General features: G+C 40.9%; 1 protein-coding gene and 1 long non-coding RNA gene across 25 annotated transcripts in view; one reads left to right on the top strand and one right to left on the bottom strand.

Annotated features, from left to right (window-relative positions):
* Nucleotides 1-17,194, bottom strand: part of MBNL1 (muscleblind like splicing regulator 1) — a 183,877-nt gene that overhangs the window by 109,362 nt on the left and 57,321 nt on the right. The window lies entirely within an intron of this gene.
* LOC308585212 lies at nucleotides 783-7,345 on the top strand. Of its 2 annotated transcripts, XR_014007157.1 has the most exons (3): nucleotides 783-1,567; nucleotides 4,960-5,087; nucleotides 7,076-7,345. It is a non-coding gene; the product is annotated as an uncharacterized lncRNA (long non-coding RNA). The 2 variants fall into 2 exon arrangements; XR_014007158.1 differs by lacking the exon at nucleotides 783-1,567 and having other exon boundaries at nucleotides 2,796-5,087.

Consider the following 17,194-nt stretch of genomic DNA (forward strand, 5'->3'; position numbering starts at 1 on the left):
CCATACTAAACTAAAGCAACAGCTCAACATAGTAAGCACAATACCAAAGACTGCTACAACCTAGGGCAAATCTATATCCCAAAAGGGTGCGTGAATAAATAAATCTTTAAAAAGTAACAGTGTGGGATACAACCATACTCTCCTGGAAAGAGAACTCCATAATTGGGGTGCCACCACCAAGAATGCTATGTTCGTGCCACTGTATCATCGGGCCCATGCTCTGCTGATCTCGGAGCATGAGGTCGGTTGTTAGAAAGGAAGGCTCGCCTTGGATCTGCACTGGCAGATGTGTATAAATTAGACATGGTGTTGAATTCTATTTTACTTTGGAAATCTGGTAATGGGCTTGCTATTGTAGTAGATTTCCTGTATTGACAGGAAGTTGGGTTAGATCACCTTGGAGGCCTCTTACAAGCCCATGACTCCAAGCAGAAAATAATTTGTTGCTTCTTCTGTATGTACTATTAATAGTAAGCAAAAATCTAGCCAAAATCCATCACCTTTAAGTCCTACAGATGTTGAAGAGAAGAAGAAGAAGAAGAGTTTGGATTTGATATCCCGCCTTTCACTCCCTTTAAGGAGTCTCAAAGCGGCTAACATTCTCCTTTCCCTTCCTCCCCCAAAACAAACACTCTGTGAGGTGAGTGAGGCTGAGAGACTTCACAGAAGTGTGACTGGCCCAAGGTCACCCAGCAGCTGCATGTGGAGGAGCGGAGACACGAACCTGGTTCCCCAGATTACGAGACTACCGCTCTTAACCACTACACCACACTGGTGAAAATTGAGCACATGCTTGTATCTCTTCAATTGAAATCAACGGGAGTTATAAGTGGTGTGTCATCCCCTCTCATACCTCCACCCCATTATTTTTTGGGGTTTTCCATTTACACGGACGTAAGAACTAAATAATTGGACCAACTAATAGCTCAAGCCAAATTATGGTCTATTCAACCCAAAGCAGAGAATTTACTTGCTGGCAGAAAGAGAGAAACAATTGCAAAAGAAGACTCGTTTCCATTTACAGCCACAACACGGTGCCAAAAATATCTAAATAAAAATGTGGTAGATTCTCACAATGATAACCAAGGGTACTGGCTGTTCTTAAGCACTGTTTAGTCTCCAGAGTCATGAAGCACTGAAAACTGTTTTCATCTTACTTGTGCTAGTTATAACATATGGTCTCGACTTTGAACAAACTTTGAACTGAACTATAAGTGGGTTAATTTTGGCTGGACTGTGCCCAGTATATATCGCCAGCTGGTAGTTAAACCCAATGACTGCATGTCTGAAAATGGGAGACAATAAAATTGATACACTGCTGCCATGGGTATCTTATGCGATTGAGAAGAAAAACCGCCTAAGCCAAATTTTAACCTGGTTCTCTTTTTGGGTGGGTATGCCGTAATGTTGTCACATTAGCCAAACAGGAGGCCTCATTCTGGCGGAGCCAGTAGGAACAGACTGAAAACACCTCTCAAATTCAAGTTAATCTCTCTCTCTCTCTCTTTTTAAATATCCTAGCCAAGGCTAAGTATAAAGATTCAGAAGGAACATGAGGCCCTTCAAGGTAACTATTTATGGTACAAATATACCCAGTTCAGGAGGAGGGGTAGGAAAAGGGAAGATTCAAACCCTCATTTTGAAGCTAGTTGAAAACCTTAAGGAACAACCCACTTATTTCCAAAATATATCCATTATATTTTAATATTAATAATAATAATAATAATAATAATAATAATAATAATAATAATAATAAATGTTCCAGTTTTGCAGTTACAAAAATGATTGAAACCTAACTTAGCAGATACAACATGGAGGCAGAAAAGCAGCATGCAATAAACTAAATATGTGAATATTCAGTAAAAAGAAACTGTCTCTTTTTTTGACAGTTTTGCAGTAAGACATTTTGCCGCTGTGAGATTGAGGGGGAAATAGCTTTCCTTTGTGAAGCATCCAACTGAGCTGACGAAATGAAATGTAACATTCAAACTAAGTGGCAAGGATTAATAAAGAGACATACTCTAGATACCAATGGTGGCAAGGTACTCTTTGGGTCTGGTGGTTGAGCAGTACACAGCAACACCAGCAGTAGGTAGAGCCAAAGACAGGCAGAGCTGCAACCTAACTGGTTTTAAGTACGAGGGCAGGCAGGTGGGACTGGCTGGGGTCAGACTGGGATTGATGGAGCAATGCCCCCCACTTGCTCTAATGGACCTGCCTCCACAGTTAGATACTGAAATTAAAGCAGAATCAGAAGTTCAGTTCACATGTGACTTCAAGCCAGGCTCAATCCTAGTTTCCAAACATGGTTTGTATGGCAAGTATAAACCATACTTTGCCAGTTCATGTGAAACTGCAAACTTTGATTAGTCTCAAGGAGGAAATTACAACATATGAGCACAACAGCGCAAAGTTTGGCATTACACGTGAACCAGCTCTCTAGGAAGTTATGGGTAATATCACCAATGAATAGAAGCCAATGTGATCCGGCTACACTTGGATAACTTCAGCCGGGTAACTTGAGAACTATTGTTTCAGAAAGTTGAAATTTGGTAGGTTTGCCTTTACATGTGAGCTAATTCAAATTCCTACCGCAGCCCCAATGCTCACTTGTGTGCTTTGCATAGTAGATGCGGCATAGTTTATGTAGTGTCATTGTGTAGAGTGGCAGGGGAAACCCAGCCAGATGGGCAGGGTATAAATAATAAATTATTATTATTATTACTACTATTACTATTATTATTATTATTATTATTATTATTATTATTATTACTCAGCATTCCTGCTGTCACTGCATGTTGATTGTTGCATTCTGTTTATGGGAAATATGTGGATTTTGTCCATGAGTGACATTGCAATTGATTTCTTTTCTTCTTCTTCTTTTCTTTTGATAGAGCTACAAGGGTACTGTCATGGGCACTGAAAGGATTCTGTCGGTGTTGCTACGTAAGCTTTTGCTTCTATTGCTATCGTTCTTTATTTTGCATTTGCTGAAGAGGTAGCAATGTGTTATGTTACACTAGCTCTGGCATAATACTTGCTTATGTGATGGGAGACACAGGATCACTTTATAAGAAAATGAACAAAGTGTTTTGAGCAATGAGCAAAGTCAAAATGGTACGGGAGATTCATAGAGCTCCTGGTATTTATAGGTTGCAATCCTATTCCCACTTAACTTGAAGAAAGGCTCATTGAACCTACTTCTAAGCAGATATGTAATGGGCTGCACTGTATGTTTGAGTTATAGAAGACATGGGCAGCTTCAAATTGGATCAGGGTAACAATGCTAAAACGGCAGGGAGGTGAGAATTAAGCCTTCCTCCTCCCCTCACATGTATCTACATCACCTTCCGCAAATCTACTATTTGCCCCAGTGGGGTTGGGGATTACTTGGGAAGTGTTTGAATGATTTAAATTTAGGAAAAGGCAAAGGCAGAGGGTTAAATTCCTCTTTTCCTAGCACCATTGCTTCAATCCCATTTAGTGTCATGCACAAACCAGTTGCTATTAAACAAAACTTAAAACATCGGGAAATCACGGATCTCCCACATTACATGTATATAGCTCTCAGTATCATCATCAGTATCATCGTTATCTTGTAGCTTATTACTTATCAGAGATTACATAATTGTCACTTGAAAATTAGAACGAGGCAACTCCACACCATGGAATAACAAAACTGCTGTTCAGTCCCGGGCAGGCATGGATACAGACAAGTCTGAGACCCGCAAAGGAAGTTGATCCTTGACTTTCCAGAACCACAAAGGCCACATTCTGATGTTACTTAATGTGGTGTGTATTTAATTGCATTTTTTATTGCAAGGAAAGGAACTGCTGCAGGCTTTTCGTTAATGGAAACAGCTGCAGAAATCAGCTGTTTCTGTGTTGGGAAACAAACAAAGGATTCGGATTGTATCAAAATAATACAAAGAGAAGAATTACTGACCACACAAACACAAAACGAAAAGATTTACATGCTGAATTCCAAGGTATTGTTGGATGCGGGGGGGAGTAGTGCTCAAATTGTAAAAATATTATAAAAATGCCACCACTACCCTTCAATTTTTCTACCAAAAAAGACAGAAGAAAATTGAGGATAGAAGATAAACGATATATCTTAGAAGCCATGCATAACACCAAATGTAGGAAAATATGTAGGGGAATGATTTTCAGAATAAATTTCTAACAGATGTCTGCAGCAACACTTTTCCATTTCACAGAACATGTGAAAAAGATTAGCAGGTTCATGAGGTTAACACACGGAAGGAGGGGGGCAGACAAGATACAATTGAACTGCTACCCTGATTTATCAACGATATTCAAAACAAAACTACCAGGATACTAAAGCTATACCATGTCAAGTATATAGATTTGTGTGTTTCTGTGTGTGTAGACACACACACACAGAATTGCAGTTTTCATGTTCAGCAACACAGTACAAATTCTAAACCAATTAAGGCCCTGTACAACACAACAAAGCTAATGAAAATAAATGCAACCATCTATTTAGTTCTGTCTGTGCCTGCCTCTGCAATGCGATTTGCAAGCTACTGTGTCATTGACCTCCATTCTGCTCTGAATGCCTCAGAGAGAAGGAAAGACAATGTCGTCTGCATTCAACCAACATCACTGGCTTTCTGCCACACATGCAAAATAATTTCAGGAGGAATCGCATAGTATTATGCACCAGGTACTTTATGAGTTGGAGCGCACCAGCTCCAGGAACTATTTCTTTTTCACTGTAACTTCTGGATCTTTCCTTTATACTGCAGCCACCATGCCAAAAGCACCTATTTGAAAATAATAATACAAAAGTATCTTTATTCTACTTGGGAGCAGAATGTCAGGATGTTGTTAACAGCTGATTCTGAACATCTTACGCCTCTGATGGCTTGGTGTGACACCTACACTAAAAAATAAATTCTTTAATGAGCTTGCATATCAAACTTGTTATTACAGAAGTGGTTTGTTCATTTTGGAGGCTGGTGAACAAAGGCCTAATGTGGAAATATGTGCATACAGAGAGAATAGCTCATTGGTAGAGGGCATAACCCAGGCAGATCTAAAACTTCCATTAAGCTATCAAGGTAAATTTCTGTTGATTTCTATCCCGCTATGATATATACCGTTGATTACTACTTTTATTGATTATGTCCAGCGCCTATTAGTAGAGGGAAAGAAGCAGGTTTAGACTTCTCTATATGTCATCAGGGGTGTCACAGCAGGCAGGACAGATCAAATGTTCATCGGGCAAGACTACCATGTGAAACAATGTGTGTACAACACATTTGGGGCTGGAGCCATCCGTCTCCTATAGAGAGGAAAGGGTAGAAAACCTTCCACCTTCCACCATCTCTCCCTGGTGAACAATTGACTGAAACTTGATGAAGGGTGGAGAAAATAAAGTACAAAAGCCATAACGCTTTCAGTTATTTATTTCTGGAGCATTTTGGTGTATCTGTAGATCCGGTGAAGTCCCTGCACTCATTTGCGCAACCATGTGGTGCCAGGTAACTCATTCCATTAGCACAAGGATTTAGAGTTGTGTAATGGATGGGACACGGGTGGCGCTGTGGGTAAAACCTCAGTGCCTAGGACTTGCCAATCGTATGGTCGGCGGTTCGAATCCCCGCGGTGGGGTGAGCTCCCGTCTTTCAGTCCCAGCTCCTGCCCACCTAGCAGTTCGAAAGCACACTTAAGTGCAAGTAGATAAATAGGTACCGCTTTATAGCGGGAAGGTAAACGGTGTTTCTGTGTGCTGCGCTGGTGCTGGCTCGCCAAAGCAGCTTCGTCACGCTGGCCACGTGACCCGGAAGTGTCTCCGGACAGTGCTGGCCCCCGGCCTCTTAAGTGAGATGCGCGCACAACCCTAGAGTCGGACACGACTGGCCCGTACGGGCAGGGTTACCTTAATGGAACTGTCTCCCTCTGTCCCCACTGTGCACCCCCTGAATCTGCCCTGGGGCCTCACCAAACCCTCCAGAGCAGGAGGGGGGCAGAAAGGAATTCTGTTGCACTAAGCATAAATCCTTTCACTCATTGAACAAGTGCATCGGATACTGTCCAAAATGTCCCCTCCCATTCCTGCCCCACCACATTTTTTTGAAAAAAATCTGCTCTAGGAGTTCTCAGATTTTGTCCAGTTCTACCCTATACATCCAAGATGAAGGCTGTTCTGCAAACTAGGCAAAAACCAAAGCGTGTGTGTAATTGCAATGTATGTAATTCATATTAATGTGCAAAATGTAGGTTAAAGTTAAGAAAATCCCTGTTTTAAAATTTAAAAATACCCCTGGACATAGGAAATTTGAATTCAGGCTCTAACAGATATGGTGTAGAACAACAGGCGATTTGGGGGGTGGGGGAAACAGCTTTTTGCTGGACTCAGATAAGCATACAACTCTGAGGATGTTTATCCGACATTTATCACCAGGGGATAGATCTGGAAATCACAAGGACCAGGCTTCCTTGTAAGGTTTATGAGGCTTCCTGTTCTCGCTCAGAAAAGGAAACTTTTCATTATGGAAATCAGTTTCTCTCTTTCTCAAGGGGGAAATTTCACCCTGGTACAAATAAAGTCTGCCCCACTTAGATGATGCTCGAAGCATTTATGAGGCAGGCCTGCCCCCACAACAACAACAAAATGTACCTCATGGTGTTTTGATATTCTACCACTTCAACAGTCAACTTCTGTCCTTAGAGAACACTTTTTACTAACTTTTCAATATTTGGGTGTGCAAGCAAGGTTTAACTTTTCTGTTTTGTAAGTATTTTTATGCACTTTGGGGAGATCTGGTTGAAAAGTGGGATATAAATCTACAAAATAAATACAGTGAACGCATTAGTAAAATAATGCAATTACGAAGAAGATTTCTATTGCCTCAGTCTAGGTAAAAAAGAAAATGAGACTATTTTCCTAAGCTTCTGTTTCATTGACATGCTGAACTTCAGTTAATTTTGCTGCTGGTAGTTACATTTAACTGTTTGCTATTTTATCTGTTGTTGCATTGGTGTTTGATACCAATTTAAGTAAATGGATATATACTAATTCAAAGCTGCTTTGAATACATTTCAGTGGAAAGAAGAATTTCTATTATAAAAAGTACATGTGTGGTCTAATGGAGCAGCTAAGAGCAAACAGGGGAATTCTCACTTCTCAGAAACTCATTTCTGTCAAGAATTCTCTATGTGGCCTTTAGAGAACAATCCTCAACATGTCTACTTATATACATTTCTCTCACCTTAAAGAGGTATTGTAAGAACGGCAATAAGGCAATACACACAAGGTGTTTCGAACATTTACAAATGCTCTAATGTACAAATAGAAACAACAATTTTGATTGCATTTGAATCATATTGGTTTTTCAAAAGAATATGTGAACCGCCCAGAGAACCTGGTTAATTGGGCGCGATACAAATGCCAATAAATACAATAAACAAACATGTTCATTAACTATCATCACTACACGTTCAACAAAAGTACCGCAAAGCAGGAGCATAATGATTTTCAGCCAGGTCACGTCAAGCATCTTTCCCACCCTGCATCTTAACTGGTGTCAGATGGATAATAGGCCACAGATAAAGTCTAGTTAGCTGAACAAGATTGAGATAATACATATTAGGGGAAACAGCTAGAGGACATGACAGGAACTAGGCCCATGTGCCTCTTAATGGGCACATCTGTCATCTGTTTCATAACCCTTAGGTATTGTTGGCTCCCCGGCGACTGCTGCAGTCCCAGAGAGAAGCAGCTGTCATGATTGTTTCCATCATTTATTTGCACTTGGGAAGCAGGTTAAAGCATATTGCCTTCTTTTGTCTCGAACTTCCCCATTCTTAGCCCGTCTTTTGAGACTCTGCAAGCAGATTTGCGCCGGTACACTTCTCTAAAAGGCCGCACCTTTAAATTCCTAGCAAAATGAAATAAAAAACAGAACCCCTGTAGATTTTCAGCGCTGCCAGTCAAAACAAGAATGGCAGCCCCACGGACAAATAAGAATAAAACAGAGCCTTCTGAGGCGAAGAGCTGACAATCTGAAGGAGGAAACTTCCTTGGAGAGTGAATTTTAGCTGGAAGTATTTGGTGGTGGTGATGGAGAGGGAAAGAATCTGATCGATCATCAGTGGGGGGGGGGGGAATCAACTCAGATCCAAATGCTTCCGCTCCAGTAAGGTGAATCAGGTGGGATATATGATATGTGGGCATGACAGATTCTATACAACAACAACAACCTGCAACAGGCTTGATAAGCAGTGATGAGGCCTTGCTGTATTCATTACAAAACTATTCCACCTTTAGTGGGGTGCACTGAACAGCTTTCAGAATGAGCGTCGCAGGAATGTCTAATCAAGCTGCGCCTCTACTGACTAGTCATGGAAGAAAACTGGTGTGTGTGAGAGAGAAGAGAGAAATCTCTTGCAGCAGCCACACTGTTACTCTATGTTTCCGCAGCTGGGGAAAGACCTATATAGCTGTCAGCAGTTGCTCTTACAAACAGATTTATACAAGATACAGGTCACTGGAAAAGCTCAACCTGGGGTTTAGGGATCGGAGGCTCAGGAGCCCACTGCAGCCACCAGATCTTTCTCTACCAGACTCTCATGTCTCTCTCCAGGCCACACGCATCCCAGTGACCCTCGTTCTCCCCCCAAAAAAAAACGTTTTTGCCTGTGTGGAATGTTTCCCTGAACTCTGATATTGCATCTTGCTTCTCTGGATGGAAGATAGAGAAGGATGTCTCTCTCTGTGTACAAACTAGCCTAGCGTACAAAGGTATTTTTTTTTTTTTACATTCATTTCGCCTCCCACTTTTGGACTTTCTTTGTATTTCCCCCTCCCCTCCCTCTTTCATTTCTCCATCCTTGAGAAATGCTGCCATAAAAATGAAAATAAAAACTGCTCCAAGTGTGAATATTCCTTCTAACACCTTTTGCAGTAGAGGCTGCTGCAAATCATTCAAACAGAAGTGAAATCACACTTTGTGGTTACTGTCAAATGTTCTTCCCAAAGTCTCATGTGAGCTCAGTATGGGAAGCAGAGGGGCTGTCTCTTGAAAGTGGAGAATATCAATACACTACTACGGGGAAAAATTCATTCGCTTTATTCGCAGTGTTTCTTTTTTCCCCTTTACATCTAACAGTCGCATTGCTTCTTTTCTGGATTCCTCTCTCTCTGATGTACTTGCATGTTTTATTTATTTACTTATTTTTTTAGTTCTGTTGCTGCAGATTTTGGTATGGTTTGTCAGAGTTGGTGATCTTTTTTTAAAAAAAATAAAAACTTAATTCAGCAAGAAGTTTGCTTACTTAAAGTTAACTTAAGTGTTACTATTAAATTCAGTAAAACCTCATAACCTATGTTTTCCTGTTAAAATGTAGCTTATTTTGAAAAGCTTGTGCATTCCTTGTAAATATCAATCACTGCACTTTCAGGCAAACATCTTTACAAGCCTAATTTCTCGCTGAACCTGCAATTCAGCATTAAAAAGCTACTAAAAGGACAGGACATTAAGTGTAATATAAAATTTAAAAAAAAAAACCTGCAACAGATCTTGGATCGTTTTCCAAACTTGTAACTATGAGGAAATCTCCCCACAGAAGATAAAATGAAGATAGAAGAGGAAATGTGGAGAAATAGGGCAGGGGGAGAAATAGCCTCTCTCTCAAACTGAACAGAGGCCAACTTAATAGGGAATACAACTGGCCTAGACTAGGTATAACATGGTAATCTGGAATTTCTAAAGTAATGTAATAATAATTTATTATTTATACCCCACCATCTGGCTGAGCTTCCCCAGCCACTCTGGGGTTTTGTAGGTATTGTAGTTTTGCTGGAGTAGATAGATGATTCTCCCAAACCAGCTTTTGGTCTGTTTCTTGGGTGTGGGGGAAAATTTATTGGTGATTGGATGCACGAGGGGTTAAGAATGGGGATGAACACCCAGGTCTGCATTCCACTGAAAGCAAAGGCTTGAATCTGCATTTGGATGTGCATCTCACTGAAAGTTACACCCAACATGCAGAAATGGATGTTCATCTTGATGCGCATGATTTATTCCCATTTATTCCTAAATGCAAGACACTTCGGAGATATCCGCAGAAACTGTGCAAGCAGTGGGAAATATAAAACTAGATTCCTATTTATATTGTGCTTCCTTCCTTCCAAATGAAATTTCTTCAGCTCCCTTCCATCCAAAGATACTGAATGGAAGAAGCAGATCCATGAAACCAAGGTATATGTTCACAGAGCTGCCATATTCACTGGGACAGATAGAATATGGAGGAACTCTGGCTGCTCAGGTTGAAATGACTGGAACTACTTGAATCAGACAGGATGGGACAGGTAGCCTCCCTCCATAGTAAGATGCCAGGACTGAGTGCAGGAAACAGGGGAAATGTATAGTCAGCAGGGACTGATGCAAAGAAGCAAGAATGTTATCGTGCAGCTTAAACAACAAGCAGTTCCTCAGTTGCCTTGGTGGCCAAAGAAGACACAATAGTCTCCTGGCTCTAACTTTGTGTTGGTTCACGTCTTCACAGAATGCGCCAGGCTCCAAGTCAGACACAATTTTCATTTTGCCCTCTCCAGAAAACCCAGAACAAGGAGCAAGATGCACTTTCTCAATCAAGCACTTCAGTGCCAATTCTTAAGACTTGCTCAACGTCAAACTCCAACGGATTTCCCCTTCTGACAGGGGGGTCAGTTGGGCTTTTTTGTCAGTTTGTGTGGTCTTGCAAGTGGAGCTTTCAGTTCTACTTTTGCAAATTTGCTTGAAGTGGTTGGGTTTCGCTTTTGCTAATTCCATTTTTAGCCTCGGTACACTTCGCCATGGAGGGCTGGCGAAGGTTTCATTTGATTCGTTCTGTTTAGTTTCCCTTTTGTACTAAGAATATTTTCTCAAGTGATGCTCCAGTAATGTGAGGCCTGACAGAGTTCCCATTCCACTAGTCACTAGCCTTTCCCTGCAAACGGATCTGGGTTATCATAAACATTGGTAAAAGGAACGGTTCTTAGCAGCAGGAGACAGTATGTCCCCAGTTACATATAACTTAATCAGATTTTATAAATATTAGAATCATAAAGGCTTCAGATGTATAGAGAAGCTCACAGGACTGTAGAAAACTGCCTTATAATGTGTCAGACCATTGGTCCATCTACCTTAGTATTGTCCACACTAACTGGCAACTGCTTTCCAATAAGGATATCTCCCAGACCAACCTAGATATGCCAGGAATTGTAGAGTTGAAAGGGAGCCTGAGAACTATCAAATTCAACCTTCTGGTGGTTCCCTCACTGCGAGAAGCCAAGCTACAGGGAACCAGGCAGAGGGCCTTCTCAGTAGTGGCGCCCTCCCTGTGGAACACCCTCCCACCAGATGTCAAAGAGAACAACAACTACCAGACTTTTAGAAGACATCTGAAGGCAGCCCTGTTTAGGGAAACTTTTAATGTTTGATGTATCACAGTATTTTAATATTCTTTTGGAAGCCGCCCAGAGTGGCTGGGGAAACCCAGCCAGATGGGCGGGGTATAAATAATAAATTATATTATTATTATTATTATTATTATTATTATTATTATTATTATTAACCTGCACCAAGCTCTAACCAACTTCACCCATTGATTTACAGCATGGCTGGGTGAAATCACAGTCCCACTCCTACTATCAACTGGGAATAACCTCGGAATATGTCAAGGAAACAGGTTTGAATTAACAATGCAATCCTATACATATGTCTACTCAGAAATATGTGGGGCTACTGGAAGGTAAGAAGGTAAGTATCAGATTCAACTATATGAAGGAGGGATGGGGAACGTCTAGTCCAGCAGATGTTCTAGACTATACATACCATCATCTCTGAACATTGGCATGCTGGCTCACCTGAAGGCCACAGTTTGTAGTCATGTGTGGCTTGGGCCCAGGTTACCTGAAAGACAGTATTTCCCTATGCAAACCTGCCTGGGTGTTAAGATCCTTGGGTGAACACCTTCTCTTGGGCTCATCGACAACAGAGGCACAGTTGCTGGTGACACGAGAGAGAAAGAAACTTCTCCGTGGCTCCTTCCATATTGCTGAATTCCCTACCAAGAGAGGTTAGGCTGCCTCCCTCTTTTTATCCTCTGAAAACTAAGGTGCAGATAATAGTCAACACTGGGCTGCTGTCAGGGCAACTGTACATTAATGCTGGCTTTAAATATGTTTTACAGTAATGTATTTTAACTATCATTCTTACCTAGTTTTTATTACATCATAGTTTATAAGGATGTTTTTAAATGCTGTAAGTTGCCTTGAATCCCAGTTTGGGAGAAAGGTGGACTATAAATACAGTTAGTTAGTTAGTTAGTTAGTTAGTTAATTAATTAATTAAAATAATAATAGATTCTCCATTCCAGATATCAGTTATAAAGAGCAGCAGTACTGACATGGCTCCTGACAGCCAGATGTCTGTCTATGTGGTCAGTGAATATTTTTAGAGCAATTTTAAAAAAAAATGTTCAAATTTAACTACCACTGGAGCGTTTGCCATTGTGCTCCTCTCTACAGTCATGCCAGGTGGCTTGACAGGATGGATTTGGCAGTAACTTCTATTTTAAGCTTATCTTGCCGTTTCTGTTTCTCAAAGCTGTGCTACCAAGCCACGGAAATAGCAAAAAAGAAAAAAAAGAAAAAGAAACAAAAACAGAAAACACCTCTCCCATCTCATTTCAGAACTGCATGGGTTAAAAGGCTATTGAGCTAATATTATTTGCAAGTCTGCTTTCTCCACAAAGGCAGCCATAGTCTGACCCTGAACCCAAGTAAGTGTTTATTGTTGTACCTCTTCTGATTGTAAATCAGAGAGCATAAAAGGGGACTTAATGGGGGAAACATGACATCACGGAGTGTAGGTAGCCTTGAACCTACCTTGATTTAAATCCAGCCATCAAGTGATAGTGGAGAACACTGCACTCCCTCGTGGGGAGAGAATGTCCTCCCTAAAGGAAATTTAAGAGTCTACATTTGCTCTAAAGAGACCTCTATAAGCTTATGTGCAGTTTCCCCCGCAAAGGAGGGGAACAAAAATGCATGTCCTCAATTAGTTGCTGTCTCCTCTATATTTTGCATCAGGTTTGGGTTGGATTAAACCATCTTCCCCAGCAGTTTTTCCTCTCCCAGGTCTTCTATCTAGTGTAATTACATAGTTTTATTATTATAATCATTATCACCACTTGCAAAAGACAACAAATGCATAGATAAATTCGTGCAATATTACGACTGCCTATGGGCACTTATTTGGGCATCAGTCTCACTGAACTCAGTGGGACTTGTTTCTAAGTAAGCCGGCATAAGATTGGAATGTAGTTCTGATTTTCTTTTGCAAAAAAAGGGGGCCAAACCTACCATGACAGCTGTACCCATGTTTGCTTATGCGCTGTGGGGTAGAGGTTAGAGTACAGGACTTAGGGCGTGGGAGACCCTGGTTCAAATCTCCACTCAGCCATGAAACTCACAGGATAACCTTGGGCCAAGAGCTGGACCATAAAGAAGGCTGATCGCCGAAGAATTTATACTTTTGAATTATGGTGCTGGAGGAGACTCTTGAGAGTCCCAGGGACTGCAAGAAGATCAAACCTATCCATTCTTAAGGAAATCAGCCCTGAGTGATCACTGGAAGGGCAGATCCTGAAGCTGAGACTCCAATACTTTGTCCACCTCATGAGAAGAGAAGACTCCCTGCAAAGACCCTGAGGTTGGGAAAGATGGAGGGCACAAGGAGAAGGGGACAACAGAGGATGAGATGGTTGGACAGTGTTCTCAAAGCTACCAGCATGGGTTTGACCAAACTGCAGGAGGCAGTGGAAGACAGGAGTGCCTGGCGTGCTCTGGTCCATGGGGTCACGAACTAAACGGACACGACTAAATGACTAAGCAACAACAACAACAACCTTGGGCCCAGTCCTTGTCTCTCAGCCCAACATACCTCTCAAGATTGTTGTGAGGGCATGAGGAGAACCATGTAGGTCACCTTGAGCTCTATGGAGGAAACGTGACAAATAATTGTACCAATAACTACATAAAATATGCCTGCCCCATTCACATATAAAATGATGGGTGATCGTAGGGAGTCTAATACTACCAAAATCTGAAACCACTCAAGGAAAAGGGCTGACAATGGTAGAAGCAGAGGAAAGTAAAAAGCAGAGGGTAAGCTCCCCTCACCTGAGCTAGCCATTTTTTGTGGTCATTTAAAAAAGTAGATGACTCCCACACACACAGACACACACAAAACCTGGTTCATATATGAACAAAGTGCAAATGGTGAAACATTGATTTATTCAGGAAAATAGGATTAAGGGATATAAAATCATATTTCTTCTCTCATCTTTCTCCAGTTTTTAAGAGTCCTCATTTTAGTAACTCTGTGGCACAGAAAAGTATATAAGATTATATTGGTACCACATCTGATCTGGCCTTCAGTCCCTGAAACATTGGTTTATGCAGGAATATAGATTTAAGGAACGTGAAAATCTGATTTCCTCTCTTTCACTTGCACTTTCATCTTCTCTAATTGTCAGAGTCCTCATTTGAGTAACTCTATGACCTAGAAAGCCAGATAAAATTATCTTGGTACCTGCCCTATGAAACCCACTCAGCACAAGTGGCTTAATTACTTATAACCATTTCCTTTTTAACAACCTATCTGCAACGTGGGTCGTAAATTAATAGAGCTGTCAGCCCTGACAAGCCACCAAAGGATTACAATCTTGCCCTGGCATTATGAGTGGCTCTCACTGGACTGAATACAACCGTAGACTTATCTTTTAAAAACATGTCTGGAACGGATTAGTTTTGCACATGGCAAGTAGATGAAGCGTTACAACAGAGTCTGCATCACTCCGAGATCTCTGACCACTTCACATTTAACAGAATTAATCTGACTAGGAGTGTGACCAATTTGGCTTCAGAGGATGATAACATTAAGGGCTTTGGAAATAACATCTAAAAAATTCTAGTCTGGAATATAAAACTAAATGCCCAATTCAACTTTTTGGGAAAGAGCAAATAAATCAGGATATCTGAAAAACAACATGCTGTATTTTTTGAATCAGTTTTGGAATTAAAGGAGTCACAATCTCCTTGACTTGGAACACAAATATATGCCAGACAAATGTATGCTCTTAGCTCCAGTCTCCCTGTTTTGTCACTGTGCCCTTCAGCTGTTCCTTCATTACAAGCGATCTTAATATCTTAAAGGCAGAACCATTTGTCTTACCCATCCCTCAGTCTTTAAAAACCCTCCTGTTTTCATTTTTCTCCTAGTTTTTAACTATGTCAGCTTTGCAGTGTCATTTTGTTTGGAAGTTCAATCTATAACAGCAGGGAATGCTGTTTGTAACAAAACTGCTACTGTTTTCAAATGTAAGTGCTTAACATCCAGTCACAAGGAAGATAAACAACTTCTGTGATCATTATATATAACCAGTGTGGTACAAATAGTATTATTCACGGAAGCACAGAAAAACGAAAAACAAAATGCATTAGCCACAGAATACAGTATCCTATGGATTTCAATTCTCATTTAAAAAAAAAAATGTTACTAGTATTTATGACTGTCAAATATGTTTATATGTGTGTGGTCAATGCCTGGTGAAAACCTCAGAACCTGTAGGGATTTTTGAGTGAGATTTCCAGTAGTCACGAGGTCAGGACTCCCATCTTTCAGGAAGATCCATTTTCAGTAGAAATATTGCACTAAAGAATAGGGAAAGAGTTCCAAAAACCGGGTGCTACTACGGAAAAGTCCCTGCCTCACTTAGCCATCTTCTTCACTTCTGCAGGTGGAGGCACCTGAAGATCACATGAAGATGCTCTTAACATGAATGCTAGTCATGATGGCTATATACTACCTCCAGATTCAATAGCATGTTTCTGAGGACCAGTCACTAAGAAATAACAGCAGGAGAAGGCCCTTGTCCTCAGGGGCACTTGCCCTCACGGTTACCCGCTGTGAGAAACAGGGTGCTCGATTAGATAGACGTTTGGTTTGATCCAACAGCATTCCACTTATAATCCAGTGACACAGCGTTACAAACTTTTATTATTTCTAATAAATAAATTAATGCAGCATTTTAAATTCATTCAGTTCAGAACAATTAATGGATCTATTTTGTCACTGAACCATTGCATTTTTATAACATTCCAAATGCAGTTACTAGGTTACTCGTTATTGCTACGATTTTGCTGCTGAACGATCATTTTTTTTTTTACATTTCCCGTGGAGTCCCTTGATGACTTGCACAACATTTTGCGCTTCCAGATTTCAAGGAATGAAATCTGCTCCTATAACGATGCTCCCAACTCCAGCTCAGAACAAGTTGGAGAAAACAAAGGGGGTGGGAAGGGGGTTTTTTTGAGGGGGGAGGTATCCAGATCAGACTCAAATGTGGTGAGTGGAGCTTCACCGTCGCAGCTGGGAATATTAACTCTGAAAATGGAATGTAGCAATTCTTAGTCTGGGTAAGAAGGGGTCCACACAGCAAAAGTCCCTGCAAAATTCATGATCTAATTCTAATGAAAATGTGTACCCTTCGGCAACAGAATAGTGCAATGGTATAAGAGTGTGCATGCTTAGATCCCAATCGATTTGATCTGAAAGATTGTCGGGGATTTAATAACACCCACCCTCCAAAAATAACAATAGGTGTCTGTTCCTTTCTTTACAATTATTTTAACCTTACTCTTTACAATTACTTTAACCTTAGAAATCCTGTGCTGCTGAACATCTTTAAAGGGTTCACACAGAGAAGCTACTTGCAAATTACCATAAGGTTTCATTCTAGCTGCATGATTATTAGTCCAGCACTAGTGATCTGATGAAAGGCACCAAAGCTTATTAATCAATTCACAAAGGCATCTGTTTGGCTACTGTGAGAACAGGATGCTGAACGACATGGGCCTTTGGCACGATCCAGCAGGGCTTTTCTTATGCTCTTATCTATCACTCAGCTGGGGAACGCCATATTAGCTATTAGTAGCGATGGGGGAGAAGTTTGATTCTGTTCACATTTAAAGGCAAATCTATCTAGCTCACGCTTTCCGAAATAATACATGAACCGGAACAAGGCCATCCTTTGAAATCCTCGCTCCTCCAGCCAAGGAATGTGTGCGAAAATACATCTGTTTAGGGTAGAGTGTGCATTTAAATGCATATAT

The sequence above is a fragment of the Podarcis bocagei genome (assembly GCF_964188305.1).
Source record: "Podarcis bocagei genome assembly, chromosome: 4".
NCBI lineage: Eukaryota > Metazoa > Chordata > Lepidosauria > Squamata > Lacertidae > Podarcis > Podarcis bocagei.